Genomic DNA, 14,187 nt, shown 5'->3' with positions numbered 1-14,187 from the left:
TGCAGTTCTCCAACTCGAATAAATCAGTAATACTATATACACGGAGCACGTCCCGGCCCTGTATTTTCTCAAGGGGTTGATTCCAGATGAACCTTTTAATAGCCTAGCGAATGTAAAGTCGTAAAATGTTTCAAGACATTTCGAACGCTACCGAAATATAAGTGAACAAATTACACTCGGACTTGTTTATTTTTACAGCAATAAAATTCTTCTTATGGATTGACTAAAAAAACTTTATGTACGTTTCGATTTAAGAAATGAGGTAGACTTTTTCCTCCGTCTGAACACACTATAAAACATAACGTGAAATTATCGACAGTAAAACTACAAAATGGAATTGTTTTTACGTTGTATTTACAGTTGGGGAAATTGGACTTTTAAGTGTTGCAATTTGGCGATATTTAGTGCTGCATAATTTAAATACTAATGCACTTTCTATTCGCGATAAAGGAGTGCAGTGCCATTAAGTGCATTCAGACCGTTTAAATGGAAGTGATAAATGGATGTTTCTCTTTTATTAGGACGGCTTTTTAATTACGTTGGTACCTCTAAGCCCGAATCCCCTAGCGACGACTATCAAAAAGGAAATTTCAGTGGCTGTTACCGCTCAGTTTTAAACCCGGAGACATTTAGAGATTCAAATCAGAAGTCGACAAGGACTGGCTACTTAGCTGTGAACTGCTGTTTGCTGCTTATTTGAAAATTTTATGGCCACTTTATGTTTTGTTGCTTATCAGATCATAACGCAGATTGGTTGAGGTGAAGAAATGAAACTGAGAAGATAAAGAAACTACAGAAGAAATTTGAAACATGAAAATTAATTAATGGTGCGGATTAAATATACATGTGGACAAGTTTCCCACATTCGCAACAGGTTATGGGTCCAAGGAAGAGAGAAAACGTAAAAATGAAAGTAGTGCAGGATGGAATCGAATTAAAAGCGAAATCACTAGATAAAAAGATGTAAATTGATTGCCCCTAGCTATCTTTGACGATCTTGGAATGACAGTCTTGGGCCAAAATTTTTAACAAAAGAAAACAAGAAATAATATACCTCGGATATAGAAAGAGTAAACTTTAAAAATAAAATTTAAATCTAAAACAAATAATGAAAATGACAGAAATGACATTCACCAAAATGAAATGACAGGGGACAGATAGACGAAAACGAGAAACCACTTTTTCGTACTCTTGGGGTCATCAAATCAGAAGTCAACAAGAATTGAAGGCAAAATGTAGCCCCGCCCACCCACCCTGTCTCAATTGTGATGATTTTTTTTATTCGTCGTGAGTCAAGAAGGCGGAACTTAACTGCAAAATCCTTATTTCTCTACGAGAAATTAACAACATGTTTTTGAATATGGTGTTCAAAGAATACTATGTATATTAAGAAAAAATGAAGTTAAAAAGTAGGCCCCACCCATACCCGCCCCGACCTCAATTCTCAATTGTGATCAATTTTCATTCGTTGTCAGATTGAGGGGCGGTTCTTAATTGTAAGATTCATATTTTTCTACAAGAATTCATTATTTTAAACATCTTTTAAGTTTCTTGTTCTGAAAGGACTACTACGTGTATTACGAAAATAAGCAAAATATAAGCCCTGCCCACCCACCCTATCTCAATTATGATGTTTTTTTTCTTGTAATCGTCGAGAGCCAAAGGAGTGGAATTTAATTGCAAAATCGTTATTATTTCTCTATAAAAAATTACTGTGTATATTCAGATTAAGCCCCACCCATACCTGCCCTGGTCTAAATAATAATGAAGTTTTCATTTATTGGCAGATCTAGGGGAGGAGCCTAATTGCAAAATCCATATTTCCTTACAAAAATATACCGTTTTAAACGTGTTTTAAATTCTAAAGAATTAAAAAAAAATCATCACAATGGAGATGGGGTGACTGGGTGGGGTTCATATTTTGCCTTTTTATCTTAATATACGTAGTATTCTTTGAATAACACGATACTTAAAAATATGCTTTTAATTTCTTGTAAAAAAATAAGTATTTTGCAGTTAAGCTCCGCCCCCTTGGTTCACGACGAATAAAAAAAAATCATCATAATTGAGACAGGGCGGGTGGGCGGGCTTAGATTTTGCCTTTTTGTTTTAATATGTGTAGACTTCTTTACACAACATGAAACTTAAAATATGTTTAAAATGGAAAATTTGTATAAGGAAATATCTATTTTGCAATTAGCCTCCACCCCATAATTACAAGATCCATATTTCCTTCCAAAATTTTACTATTTTAAACACGTTGTAAGATTCTTGTTGTGGAAAAATGGCTATGTATATTACGAAAACAAAAGACAAAATATAAGCCCCGCCCACCCACCCTGTCTCAATTCTGATTTTTTTTATTCGTCGTAATCCGAGGGGTGGAGCTTAATTGTAAAACCCTTATTTTTCTACAACAAATTGCCGTGGGAAATACGTTCTTAAGTAATCGCGTTATACAATGAAAACTAAATGTATTAATTAAAAAAGGAAACCAAAAGAGAAGCCACACCCATCCGTCTAGATCTCAATCGTCATGAATTTTTCATTCGTTGTCAGACCGAGGAGCGGAACGGAATTACAACATCGATATTTCTATATATCGAGTCTTTGGAATTTTTGGAGACTTTTCTATCTTCGGAATCTTGGGATTTTTTTGGAATCTTTGGAATCTTTGGAATATTTGGAATCATTAGAATATTTAGAATGTTTGGAATGTTTGAAATGTTTGGAATGTTTGGATCTTTGGAATCTTTGAAATCTTTGAAATCTTTAAAGTCTTTGGAGCCATTTGAATCTTTGGAATCTTTCGAATGTTTGTAATATTTGGAATGTTTGTAATATTTGGTATCTTTGGCATCTTTGGAATCTTTGGAATCTTTTGAATCTTTGAAATCTTTGGAATCTTTAGAATCTTTGGAACTTTGGTATCTTTGAAATCTTTGAAATCTTTAGAATTTTTAGAATCTTTAGAATCTTTAGAATCTTTAGAATCTTTAGAATCTTTGGAATATTTAGAATTTTTGGAGTCTTTGGAACCTTTGGAGTATTTGAAATCTTTGGAATCTTTAGAATCTTTTGAATCTTTGAAATCTTTGGAATATTTGGAATCTTTGGAATCTTTGGAATGTTTGGAACTTTTGGTATCTTTGGAATCTTTGAAATCTTTAGAACTTTTAGAATCTTTAGAATCTTTGGAATATTTAGAATCTTTGGAGTCTTTGGAATCTTTGGAGTCTTTTGTATCTTTGGAATCTTGGAATTTTTGGAATCTTTGGAATTTTTGGAATCTTTGGAATATTTGGAATTTTTGGAATCTTTGGAATATTTGGAATTTTTGGAATATTTGGAATCTTTGGAATTATTGGAATGTTTGGAATCATTGGAATCTATGAAATTTTTGGAATTTTCGAAATCTTTGGAATCTTTAAAGCCCCTGGAGTTTTTGGAATCCTTGGAATCTGTGGAATCTTTGTAATATTTGTAATGTTTGTAATATTTGGAATCTCTGGAATCTTTGGCATCTTTGGAATCATTGGAATCTATGAAATTTTTGGAATCTTCGAAATCTTTGGAATCTTTAGAGTCCTTGGAGTCTTTGGAATCCTTGGAATCTGTGGAATCTTTGGAATCCTTGGAATCTGTGGAATATCTGGAATTTCTAAAATCTCTATGATCTCTAGAATTTATACAAAATTTATATATAATCTTTGGATTATTTGGAATCCTAGCACTTTTAAAATCTGTGAAATTTTTCGAACTACAGAATTTAAAAAATCTTTAACGTTTAAGTTCTTAAGGATCTAGATGGAGTCTTTAGAATTTTTAGAATCTTTAGAATCATTAGAATCTTTAGTATCTTTAAAATCTTTAGAATCTTTAGAATCTTTGGAATCTCTGGAATCTTTGGAATCTTTGGAATCTTTAGAATCTTTGGAACTTTTGTAATCTTTGGAATTTTTGGAATCTTTGGAAACTTTAGAATCTTAAGAAACTTTGGAATCTTTGGAATCTTTAGCATCTGTAGAATCTTTAGAAACGTTGAAATCTTCGTAATCTTTAGAATCTCCGAAATTTCTAAATTTTAAATGAATTATTTTTTCAGATATTCACAATTTTTATGACCTTTTGTATCTCCAAAGTCCTTGGAATCTTTAAACTCTTTGGAATTTTAAGAGTTTTATATAACATCTATATATAATCTTAGGATTATTTTGAATCATTCTAGAATTCTAGAATTTGGGAAATCTGTCAAATATTTCAAACTACAAAATTAAAAAAAAATTACGTTTAAGTTCTTAAGGAACTAGATAGAGTCTTTGGAATTTTTAAGGCGTCTTTAATATTTAGGCTCTTTACAATATTTAGAGCCTTTCGTGTCTTTGGAATCTTTAGAATCTTTAGAATTTTTGGAATATTTTGAATCTTTTAAACTTTAAGTAAAGTAAGTGGTTATTAAGAAAAAAAAAAGGCAAAATCTAGCCCCGCCCACCCGCCCTGCCTCAATTGTGATGATTTTTTTTATTCGTCGTGAGCCAAGAAGGCGGAGCTTAACTGCAAAATCCTTATTTCTCTACGAGAAATTAAAAACCTGTTTTTGAGTATCATGTTGTTCAAAGAATACTATGTATATTAAGAAAAAATAAAGCCAAAGATTAGGCCTCACCCGTACCCGCCCCGATCTCATTTCTCAATTGTGATGAACGAATGAAAAGTTGCCAGATCGAGGGGCGGGGCTTAATTGCAAGATCCATATTTGTCTACAAGAATTCATCATTTTAAACATCTTTTAAGTTTCTTGTTTTGAAAGGACGACGAAAATAGGCAAAATAAGCCCTGATATTTTGCCTTTTTTTCTTAGCATACATAGTATTTTTTGAACAACACGATACTCAAAAATATGTTTTTCATTTCTTGTAAAGAAATAAGTATTTTGCAGTTACGCTTATGGTTCACGGCGAATCAAAAAAATCATTACAATTGGGATAGGGCGGGTGGGCGGGCTTTCATTTTGCCTTTTTGTTTTAATATATGTAGCCTTCTTTTCACAACATGAGATATTCATTTTTGTAATTAATCTGCGCCCCATAATTAAAAATCCATATTTCCTTGCAAAAATGTAACCACTTGTAAGTTTCTTGTTGTGAAAAGATGGCTATGTATATTAAGAAAAAGAGGGCAAAATATAAGCCCCGCCCACCCACCCTATCTCAATTCTGATCATCTTTTTATTCGTCGTAAACCGAGGGGCGGAGCTTAATTGCAAAATCTTTATTTTTCTCGAGAAATTACCAATTGAAATACGTTCTTAAGTAAGTAATCGTGTTATACAAAGAAAACTAAAAGAGAAGCCCCACCCATCCATCTCGATCTCAATCTTGATGAATTTTTCATTCGTTGTCAGACCGAGGGGCAGAACCTACTTCCAAAATTGATACTTTCCTACAAAAATTTCCCATTTTAAACATGTTTTACCTTTCTTGTTGTGAAAAAAAGACTACTTAACTTTAAATCTAACACAACTAATGAAGTTGAAAAAAATGAAATTCACCAAACTTTTTCGTACTTGTTGGGTCATGAAACGTCGAGAAAACATGAAAGCAGCGAGTCGTCCTATGGATTCGATTACAAAACTTCCTTCGCGTATACTCGGCAAGTACAAAAAACTGATTTATAAACTACTACATTTTTATTCAATATTCAATGTTTACACTGAAATTGCGGTATAAGTTTTTGCTCTGAAGTAGCTTTTAGTTGTTGTTATTATAGTAATAAATTACTTTCCTAGTTTTAGGTAAAATTTGTATAAGAAGGTATGCCCTAGGGCGTTAAAAACTAGTTACGCCCGTAACAAACAATCTTGGTTGTAAACTTTAATTACGTTCCTAGGAACGGTGTCGGTAAACGCTCAAAAAACCCATCGCGTAAAAAATGTAATGAAACGACTTTGGTTCGCCGCGCAAGAACACATTGTTAATACATACGCAGAAAAAAGTATCGTAATTTTTTTGTGACGACTTTGGAAGAGATTAATTTGTTTTAGCCGGCACCGGTAACTTTTTGCTCGTTTTTAGGTTGTTCGCTTGAGTGTCATGTAAGACCGTTATTTTTGGCAATAACAATAAATGTACAATCTCGGCGTGGAGATTCGCCGGGAGTGTACACTTTACGGGTGTTCTCCGATGCTTTTTTATTCACAAATAAAAGTTGAACAGGCAGAAAAGCGCCATAACAGCCATCCCGCCCAAGTAGCAGCGATGTAAAAATTTTTATCTGTAGATAAAGCGAAACGCGATGTTCCTCTTAAGATATGAATAAAATTAATAGTTTCTCTAATTGTACACTGCTATTCAATTAAACCGATAAGATTGTCGGAGCGGCATCGCGCCCGAATCATTGTCCCATCATAATTCAAGCCGAAAAAACTTGGATATTATTAATAGTTCAGGATTTCGAGTGAGCTAATTTGCATATTTAAACAAAATATTTTACAATTCAAATCGCATTTGAGGCGATTCGTATCTCGATTATATTGTCCCTAAAACCCGACCAATTATAATAAATTTGGACGGAATGGACCGACTTGTTGGAAAAGTGCAAGAAACGTCAGATCTCGCTCATGTGTGTACTGATTGAATTAAACGGATATCATCCTCGAGCCTCTTTAATGGAGAAAACGTGTTTCCGCCGTCGATGACATTAACTTCGGTTATCACGGGCCCGAGTAGGTGTGCGACCGAATATTTGACAACACCACCTGTCTGAGATAAGCTTCCAGCCGCGATTCCTTTAATTTTAAATTATAGGTGCGCTAGCAGCAGTCAGATCATGTTTGATATCCATTTATAACGCCTGACAGCTATACACGTAGAGTTAATGAGAAAATTCTTGTATTACATTCCTTTTATATTTTGTGTTATTTATCTTGCGCATTATCTTCACACTTTGCAGCTCCGCCCGATAATGGAGGCGGTTTTATTAAATTGTCACCGAAATTTCATCCCCTCAAGTTTGAATTTCAGCCACGGCGCGAGAATACGTTATGTCTTAATGCTTTTCGAATGCCAACGCACTCGGCAAAATGTATAGAGATCAACTTCTGCCGTGTGTTAAAACGCGGAATGTCATATTGTCGCCGAGACGATTTTATTCATGGGCTGTAAAAATTTCCGACGACGAAGACTACTTTCGAGCGTTCAGCTGTTGCGATTCTATTAAGTCGGACGTTTTGCAAACAGCAATTATTATTTTCTCGGGGGGGAGTGCAATTGAGGTCACACCGAGAGGCACGCTCGTACATTCTTGAAGTTGGGGTATTCGTATCAAGTTACGACATTAATTACTAGCGTCAAGTACAAAGCTTGTTCATTAACGCGGACCGACGTGTGTCTAAGCTTTCTACTCTTCCCATATAAAGATCTGACGCGTGTCAAGTGCTGTGCTCTAGCAGATAATTGTATTGTGCTAGAGTTCGCACCTTGGATAAGATGCATTTTTTAATGGAATGGCGAAATCTACTGTGTCGAGACACTTTACTTTGAAACAGTCACCCCGTCTGCTCAAGTTGCTCGGCTATCATTTACTTCGCTGTTATACCGAAGGGGTTTACGGCTTGAAACAGGTTTCTTTGGAGGAGAATGAAGACACAATTATACGTACTGGAACTTTCCCCGCAAAATTACTCTTAATGCAGACTCGTAGACGTAAGACTTCTCTTTATTAAAGACAATATGATTAAAAAGAGTTGTTGAATTTTTTGAAAAGCGATCTATGGTGGAAATATGTGCCTGGTATTCAAATTTGTTTTCAACAAAATGGTGCTCCGCCTCTTAATATAATATAATTATATCATACCATAATATAATTATGAATACCACAGTTATTAGAAATACAATTAAATAAACCGCACATTAAATTAATGGGAGATCTACCTAGAGAATTAGTTCTAGCAGAGTTAATATAAAAAGAAAATAATTAATTTTACCCAAGAGCACAGAACAGTCAGTTCTATTATGAAGAAGATTATATAAGAATCGAATCAAGAGCATATTTCGCTGAGCATGCAGTGAAGTAAAATTAAATGTCTTCAAAAGATCTGAATGCTCTACATCACGTGGGGTGTAAACACCGTCTTCTAAGAAAGCTAAGAGTTTTAAAAATTTTCTTTGTACAGCCTCTGCGATGGATTGTCTAAATGGGGTACCAAATAACTGCTCCGTACTCCAGTCTTGATCGCACCAAACAAAAAATAATAATATAAGAGTTCGCTGATTCACAAATTCTCTAGAATTGCGATAAATAAAACCATACATCTTGTAAGCCTTAGCAATAATATCTTTATAATGATTTGTGAAATAAAATTTGCTATCCAAACTGATATCTATGTCTTTAGTGCAGTCAAGTTTTTCCAATACGACTCCTTTTAAATTATAATCAAAAACAATGGTGATAAGTTTTCTTGTGTAAGAAACAACTTTGCATTTAGAGACATTTAACATTAATCTATTTCGAATACACTAATGTTAAAGCAAAATTAAGCAAAACTAAAAATAGTAACAATCATTAATAGAATTAATTTCCATGTATAATTTAAGATGATCACCCAACATAAGTATATTGCAGGGAATAGCATCAGGAAGATCGTTAACAAATAGCAAAAACAACAAGGGTCGTAAGTTCGATCCCTGTGGGACCCCAGAAGATGGAATACATGGTTTAGAGCTAAAATTTCTGTCTTTCACAAATGAGATTCTACCGGTCAGATAAGAGATTAAAAGTTTCAATAACAGATTTGTGAAGTCAATATTACAGAGCTTTTGCAGTAATAAACAATGATTTTATCAGTCTTAACAGGTACTAGCCCCATTCACCAGCCCTCTCTTTTCTTACAGGGTATCTCATTTGCCAAAATCAGTTTTATTTAAGCAGGTATTAGCCCCGCCCACCCACCCTCTCTTTTCTTTGAGGGTATCTCATTTGCCAAAGTCACTCTTATCTTAACAAGAACTCGCCCCGCCCACCCTGTATTTTCTTAGAGGATATGTCATTTACCAAAATCGATCTTAGATTAGCAAGTATTAACCCCGCCCACCCATCCTCTATTTTCTTAGAGGGATCTCATTTGGCAAAATCAGTCTTATCCTAGAAGGTACTAGCAACGCTCACCCACCCTCTCTTTCCTTAGGGGGTATATCATCTGCCAAAATCAGTGTTATCCTAGCTAGTAGCTGCTAAGATAAAACTGATTTTGGCAAATGACATCCTCTAACAAAAGAGAAGGTCGGTGGGCAGGGCTAGTAGCTGGTAAGATAAGACTGATTTTGGCTAATGAGATACCTTCTAAGAAAAGAGAGGATAGATGGGCGTGGCTAGTATCTGCCAGGATAAGACTGATTTTTGCAAATAACATACCTTCTATGAAACGAGAGGGTGGGTGGGCGGGGCTAGTAGTTGGCAAGATAAAACTGATTTTGGCATATGTGATACCCTCCAAGAAAGGAGAGAGTGGGTGGGCGGAGCCAGTACCTGGTCAAATAAGACTGATTTTGTTCAAGTTCATAGACAGAGAAGAGTGATGTAGATCTTCCTCAACTAATGAAGAGACGGTTTTATCAACCGAACAGTAATTAAAATTCGCAAAAACTAAGTCCAGAAGATGATTGTTACAACTAATAATAATTGAATTGCACTGGGAGAAACCATGGAATGTTTTAAAAATATTTAATGTAGAAGTACTGAAATCGCCTATCACTAAAAATTGATTGTTATTAAAAAAAATCTCAAGGGAACTAAGTGAATAAAATGTTCGCAGTTAATTTTAGGTCCCTTGGTGGTGTTTTTTTTTCGGATAAATTTGAGTTAATTCTTAAATTCTACCGCTTGTCAAATCAAATTTCAAAGCCTTTTAACAGCAAATAAAATAAATCGGCGAAATAGAAAAAGAAAGTGGGCGGAGCTAAGTTTAGCTTTTTTCTATAGTCTTCTAAGCAAAAAGGTAATAGCCCCGCCCACCCACCCTCTTGATTTTAGTTACTACTGTTAATATTGTTAACTAATGAGAATTGTTGAATCTCGGATGATTCTGTTAAGGTGTTTCTGAGTAAATGTATAAATTGTAAATAAGATATCTAGAAATATTCGGCTAGTGTTAAATAAATATATCAGACGTAATAATTATATTGGAAACGCAATATTACTGATGATCCTCCCATTTGTACAAGCTCCACCTTAATAAATCATGTCATTGGGCGGAAAATTGGGGTGGTTACAGTTGTACATCATTATATAGTTTTTAAATAATTCGATGTAAACGCTGACGGCAAAGTAATTTTTTATAAAATAAAAATTTTATAAAAAAATACCCTTAAATCCAATAATTTGTTAATATAAAACTTTCGTCTCAGAGCCAGTTAAATGAATGATCAAAATGGAGTAGGGGTGGGTGGGGTCACTGTTTTCTTAGATTTAAATCATATGTTTTATGCTTCTTGTCAAATCAAAGTTCAATTCCTTTACATACTAAATAAAATAAGTCAGTGCCAGGAGGTGGGCGGAGCTAAGTTTACCTTTTCTACGGAGTCTTATAAGCAAGTAATAGCCCCGCCCACTCGCCCCCCTCTTGATTCTAGTGACTACTCTTAATCTTGTTTACCAATGACAACATTATTATATTATGAACCTCAGACAATTCTGTTCAACTGAAAAAACAGAAATCTGTTGATGCCCCTCCCACGAGCACAAGCGCCACATTTAATAATCTCATTTCATTGGCTCGGAGAAGAGGGACGAGGTTAACTATTGTACCCCATTGTGAATTCTTCATAATCTTTTAAAAATATTCCTATGTAAAGGTTGACGGAAAAGTCGTTTTTCAAGTAAAAATATAAAATAAAAAAAAAAAATCTAGTCTTAATTATTAATAAGTTGCTAAGATAGGACTGATTTTGGCAAATAGGATACCGTTTAAAGAAAGAGAGGGTGGGTGGGTGGGTGGCGTTAGTACCTGCCAAGATAAGACTGATTTTGGCAAATGATATATCCCCTGCTAAGATAAGACTGATTTTATTCAAATTCATAGACAGAGAAGAATGACGTAGATCTTCCTCAACTAATGAAGAGACGGTTTTATCAACCGAACAGTAATTAAGATTGGTAAAAACTAAGTGCAGAAGATGATTGTTACAATTAATAATAATTGAATTGCACTGGGAGAAACCATGGAATGTTTTAAAAATATTTAATGTCTCACGAAAACTGTCACTATAGCTAGTTGGTAAATTAGGAGTATTGAAATCACGTATCACTAAAAAGTGATTGTTATTCGAAAAAAATCTGAAGGGAACTAAATGAATAAAATGTTCGCTATTAATTTTAGGTCCCTTGGTGTTTGATTTTCGGATAAATTTGAGTCAATTCTTAAATTCTACCGCTTGTCAAATCAAAATTCAAATCCTTTTAACAGCAAATAAAATAAGTCAGTGAAATAGAGAAAGGAGGTGGGCGGAGCTAAGTTTAGCTTTTTTCTACAGTCTTCTAAGCAATTAGGTAAGTAGCCCCGCCCACCCACCCCTCTCTTGATTTTCGTGACCATTGCTAACATTATTAACTAATGACAACTTTATTATATTATTGACTCTCGGATGATTCTGTCAAACTGTTTTTGAATAAATAAGATATCTAGAAATTATTCCACTGGTGTCAAATAAATATACCAGACGTAATAATTATATTTGAAACGCAATATTACTGATGATCCTCCCACTTGTACAAGCTCCACCTTAATAAATCATGCCAATGGCCGGAAAATTGGGGCGGTTACAGTACCTCATTGTGTCTGTTTTATATAGTTTTTAAACATTTAGATGTAAACGCTGACGGCGAAGTCGTTTTTCGAATAAAAATCAAAATTTTATAAAAAAAAAACTATCCCTAAACTAATCCAATAATTTGTCAATATAAAACTTTCGTCTCAGAGTCAGTAAAGTGAATGATCAAAATGGAGTAGGGGTGGGTGGGTGGGGTCACCATTGTCTTAAATTTAAATCATATATTTTATGCTTCTTGTCAAATTAAAATTCAATTCCTTTACATACTAAATAAAATAAGTCAGAGACAGGAGTTGGGCGGAGCTAAGTTTACCTTTTCTACAGAGTCTTATAAGCAAGTAATATCCCCGCCCACTTGATTCTAGCGACCACTCTTAATATTATTTACCAATGAGAACATTATTATATTATGAACTTCAGACAATTCTGTTCAACTGAAAAAACAGATAAATTGCAAATAAAGTATCTTAGAAATCTATTGATGCCCCTCCCACGAACACAAGCTCCACATTAATAATCTCATTTCATTGGCTCGGAGAAGAGGGACGAGATTTATAATTGTACTCCATTGTGAATTCTTCATATGATTTTAAAATATTTCTATGTAAACGTTGACGGCAAAGTCGTTTTTCGCATAAAAATCAAAATTTTCTAAAAAAAAATCTAGTCTTCATTATTAATAAGTTGCTAAGATAAGACTGATTTTGACAGATGAGATACCGTCTAAAGAAAGAGAGGGCGGGTGGGTATGTCATTTGCCAAAATTGGTCTTATTTTAACAGGTACTAATTAATGTTTTGTTACTGCATGAACTTGAAAAAAATCTTTTGAACTTTTAGTGTTTATTATTTTTTACGAATCTGAAAAAGTCTTGAGTGCCCCATTGTTTGGGAACCAATGGAGATTTTTTTTGGAAATTATTCAAAACAATTTTGGTGTTCTATTTTTGGAAAATTCTGACCTGACCTGTTTTTGAGTTAATTTTGGGACCCTGTTTTCTTTTAAGCGTCTTTTCTTATGATTTATTAAAATTTCTCAGAGGATAGGTCATTTGCTAAAATCAGTCTTACCTTAACAGGTACTACCAACACCCGTCCGCCCTCTCTCTTCTTAAAGAATATGTGATTTGCCAAAATCAGTCTTAACAGGTACTAGCCCCACTCGTTCGCTCTCTCTTTCCTTACAGAGTATCTCATTTGCCAAAATCAGTTTTATTTTATCAGGTACTAGCCCCGCCCACCCACCCTCTCTTTTCTTGGAAGGTATCTCATTTGCCAAAATCACTCTTATCTTAGCATGAACTAGCCCCGCCCACCTTATCTTTTCTTAGAGGGTATATCATTTACCAAAATCGATCTTATATTAGCAAGTACTAACCCCGCCCACCCACCCTCTCTTTTGTTAGAGAGTATGTCATTTGCTAAAATCAGTCTTATCCCTTATCCTAGCTAGTAGCTGCTAAGATAAAACTGATTTTGGCAAATGACATATCCTTTAACAAAAGAGAGGGTGGGTGGGCGGGGCTAGTAGCTGGCAAGATAAGACTGATTTTGGCAAATGAGATACCCTCTAAGAAAGGAAAGGGTGGGTGGGCGGGGCTAGTACCTGGTAAGATAAGACTGATTTTGTTCAAATTCATAGACGGAGAAGAATGATGTAGATCTTCCTCAACTAATGAAGAGAAGGCTTTATCAACTGAAGATGATTGTTACAATTAATAATTGAGTTGCAGTGGAAGAATCATGGAATGTATTAAAAATATTTATTTTCTCACAAAAATTGTCACTATAGCTGCTTGCATAATTAGGAGTATTGAAATCACCTATCACTAAAAAGTGATTGTTATTCGAAAAAATCTCAAGGGAACTAAATGAATAAAATGTTCGCAGTTAATTTTAAGTCCCTTGGTGTTTTATTTTCGGATAAATTTGAGTCAATTCTTAAATTCTACCGCTTGTCACATCAAAATTCAAATCTTTTTAACAGCAAATAAAATAAGTCAGTGAAATAGGAAATGGAGGTGGGCGGAGCTAAGTTTAGTTTTTTCTACAGACTTCTAAGCAAGTAGGTAATAGCCCCGCTCACCCACCCCTCTCTTGATGTTAGTGACCATTGTTAATATTATTAACTCATGACAACATTATTATATTATTGAATCTCGGATGATTCTGTTAAACTGTTTCTAAGTAAATGGATAAATTGTAATTAAGATATCTAGAAATTATTCGACTGGTGTTAAATAAATATACCAGACGTTATAATTATATTTGAAACGCAATATTACTGATGATCCTCCCACTTGTACAAGCTCCACCTTAATAAATCATGTCATTGGCCGGAAAATTGGGGCGGTTACAGTTGT

The 14,187-nt window shown here is 34.4% G+C and overlaps 1 protein-coding gene across 1 annotated transcript in view; it reads right to left on the bottom strand.

The window, feature by feature from the left end:
• LOC135127253 (semaphorin-2A) overlaps positions 1 to 14,187 on the bottom strand; it is a 917,845-nt gene that overhangs the window by 252,755 nt on the left and 650,903 nt on the right. The window lies entirely within an intron of this gene.

Source organism: Zophobas morio, unplaced genomic scaffold (genome assembly GCF_036711695.1).
Source record: "Zophobas morio isolate AGI-343-1 ecotype UQ-CSIRO unplaced genomic scaffold, CSIRO_AGI_Zmor_V1 ptg000011l, whole genome shotgun sequence".
Taxonomy (NCBI): Eukaryota; Metazoa; Arthropoda; class Insecta; order Coleoptera; family Tenebrionidae; genus Zophobas; species Zophobas morio.
This window is presented reverse-complemented; position numbering and strand designations above follow the sequence as displayed.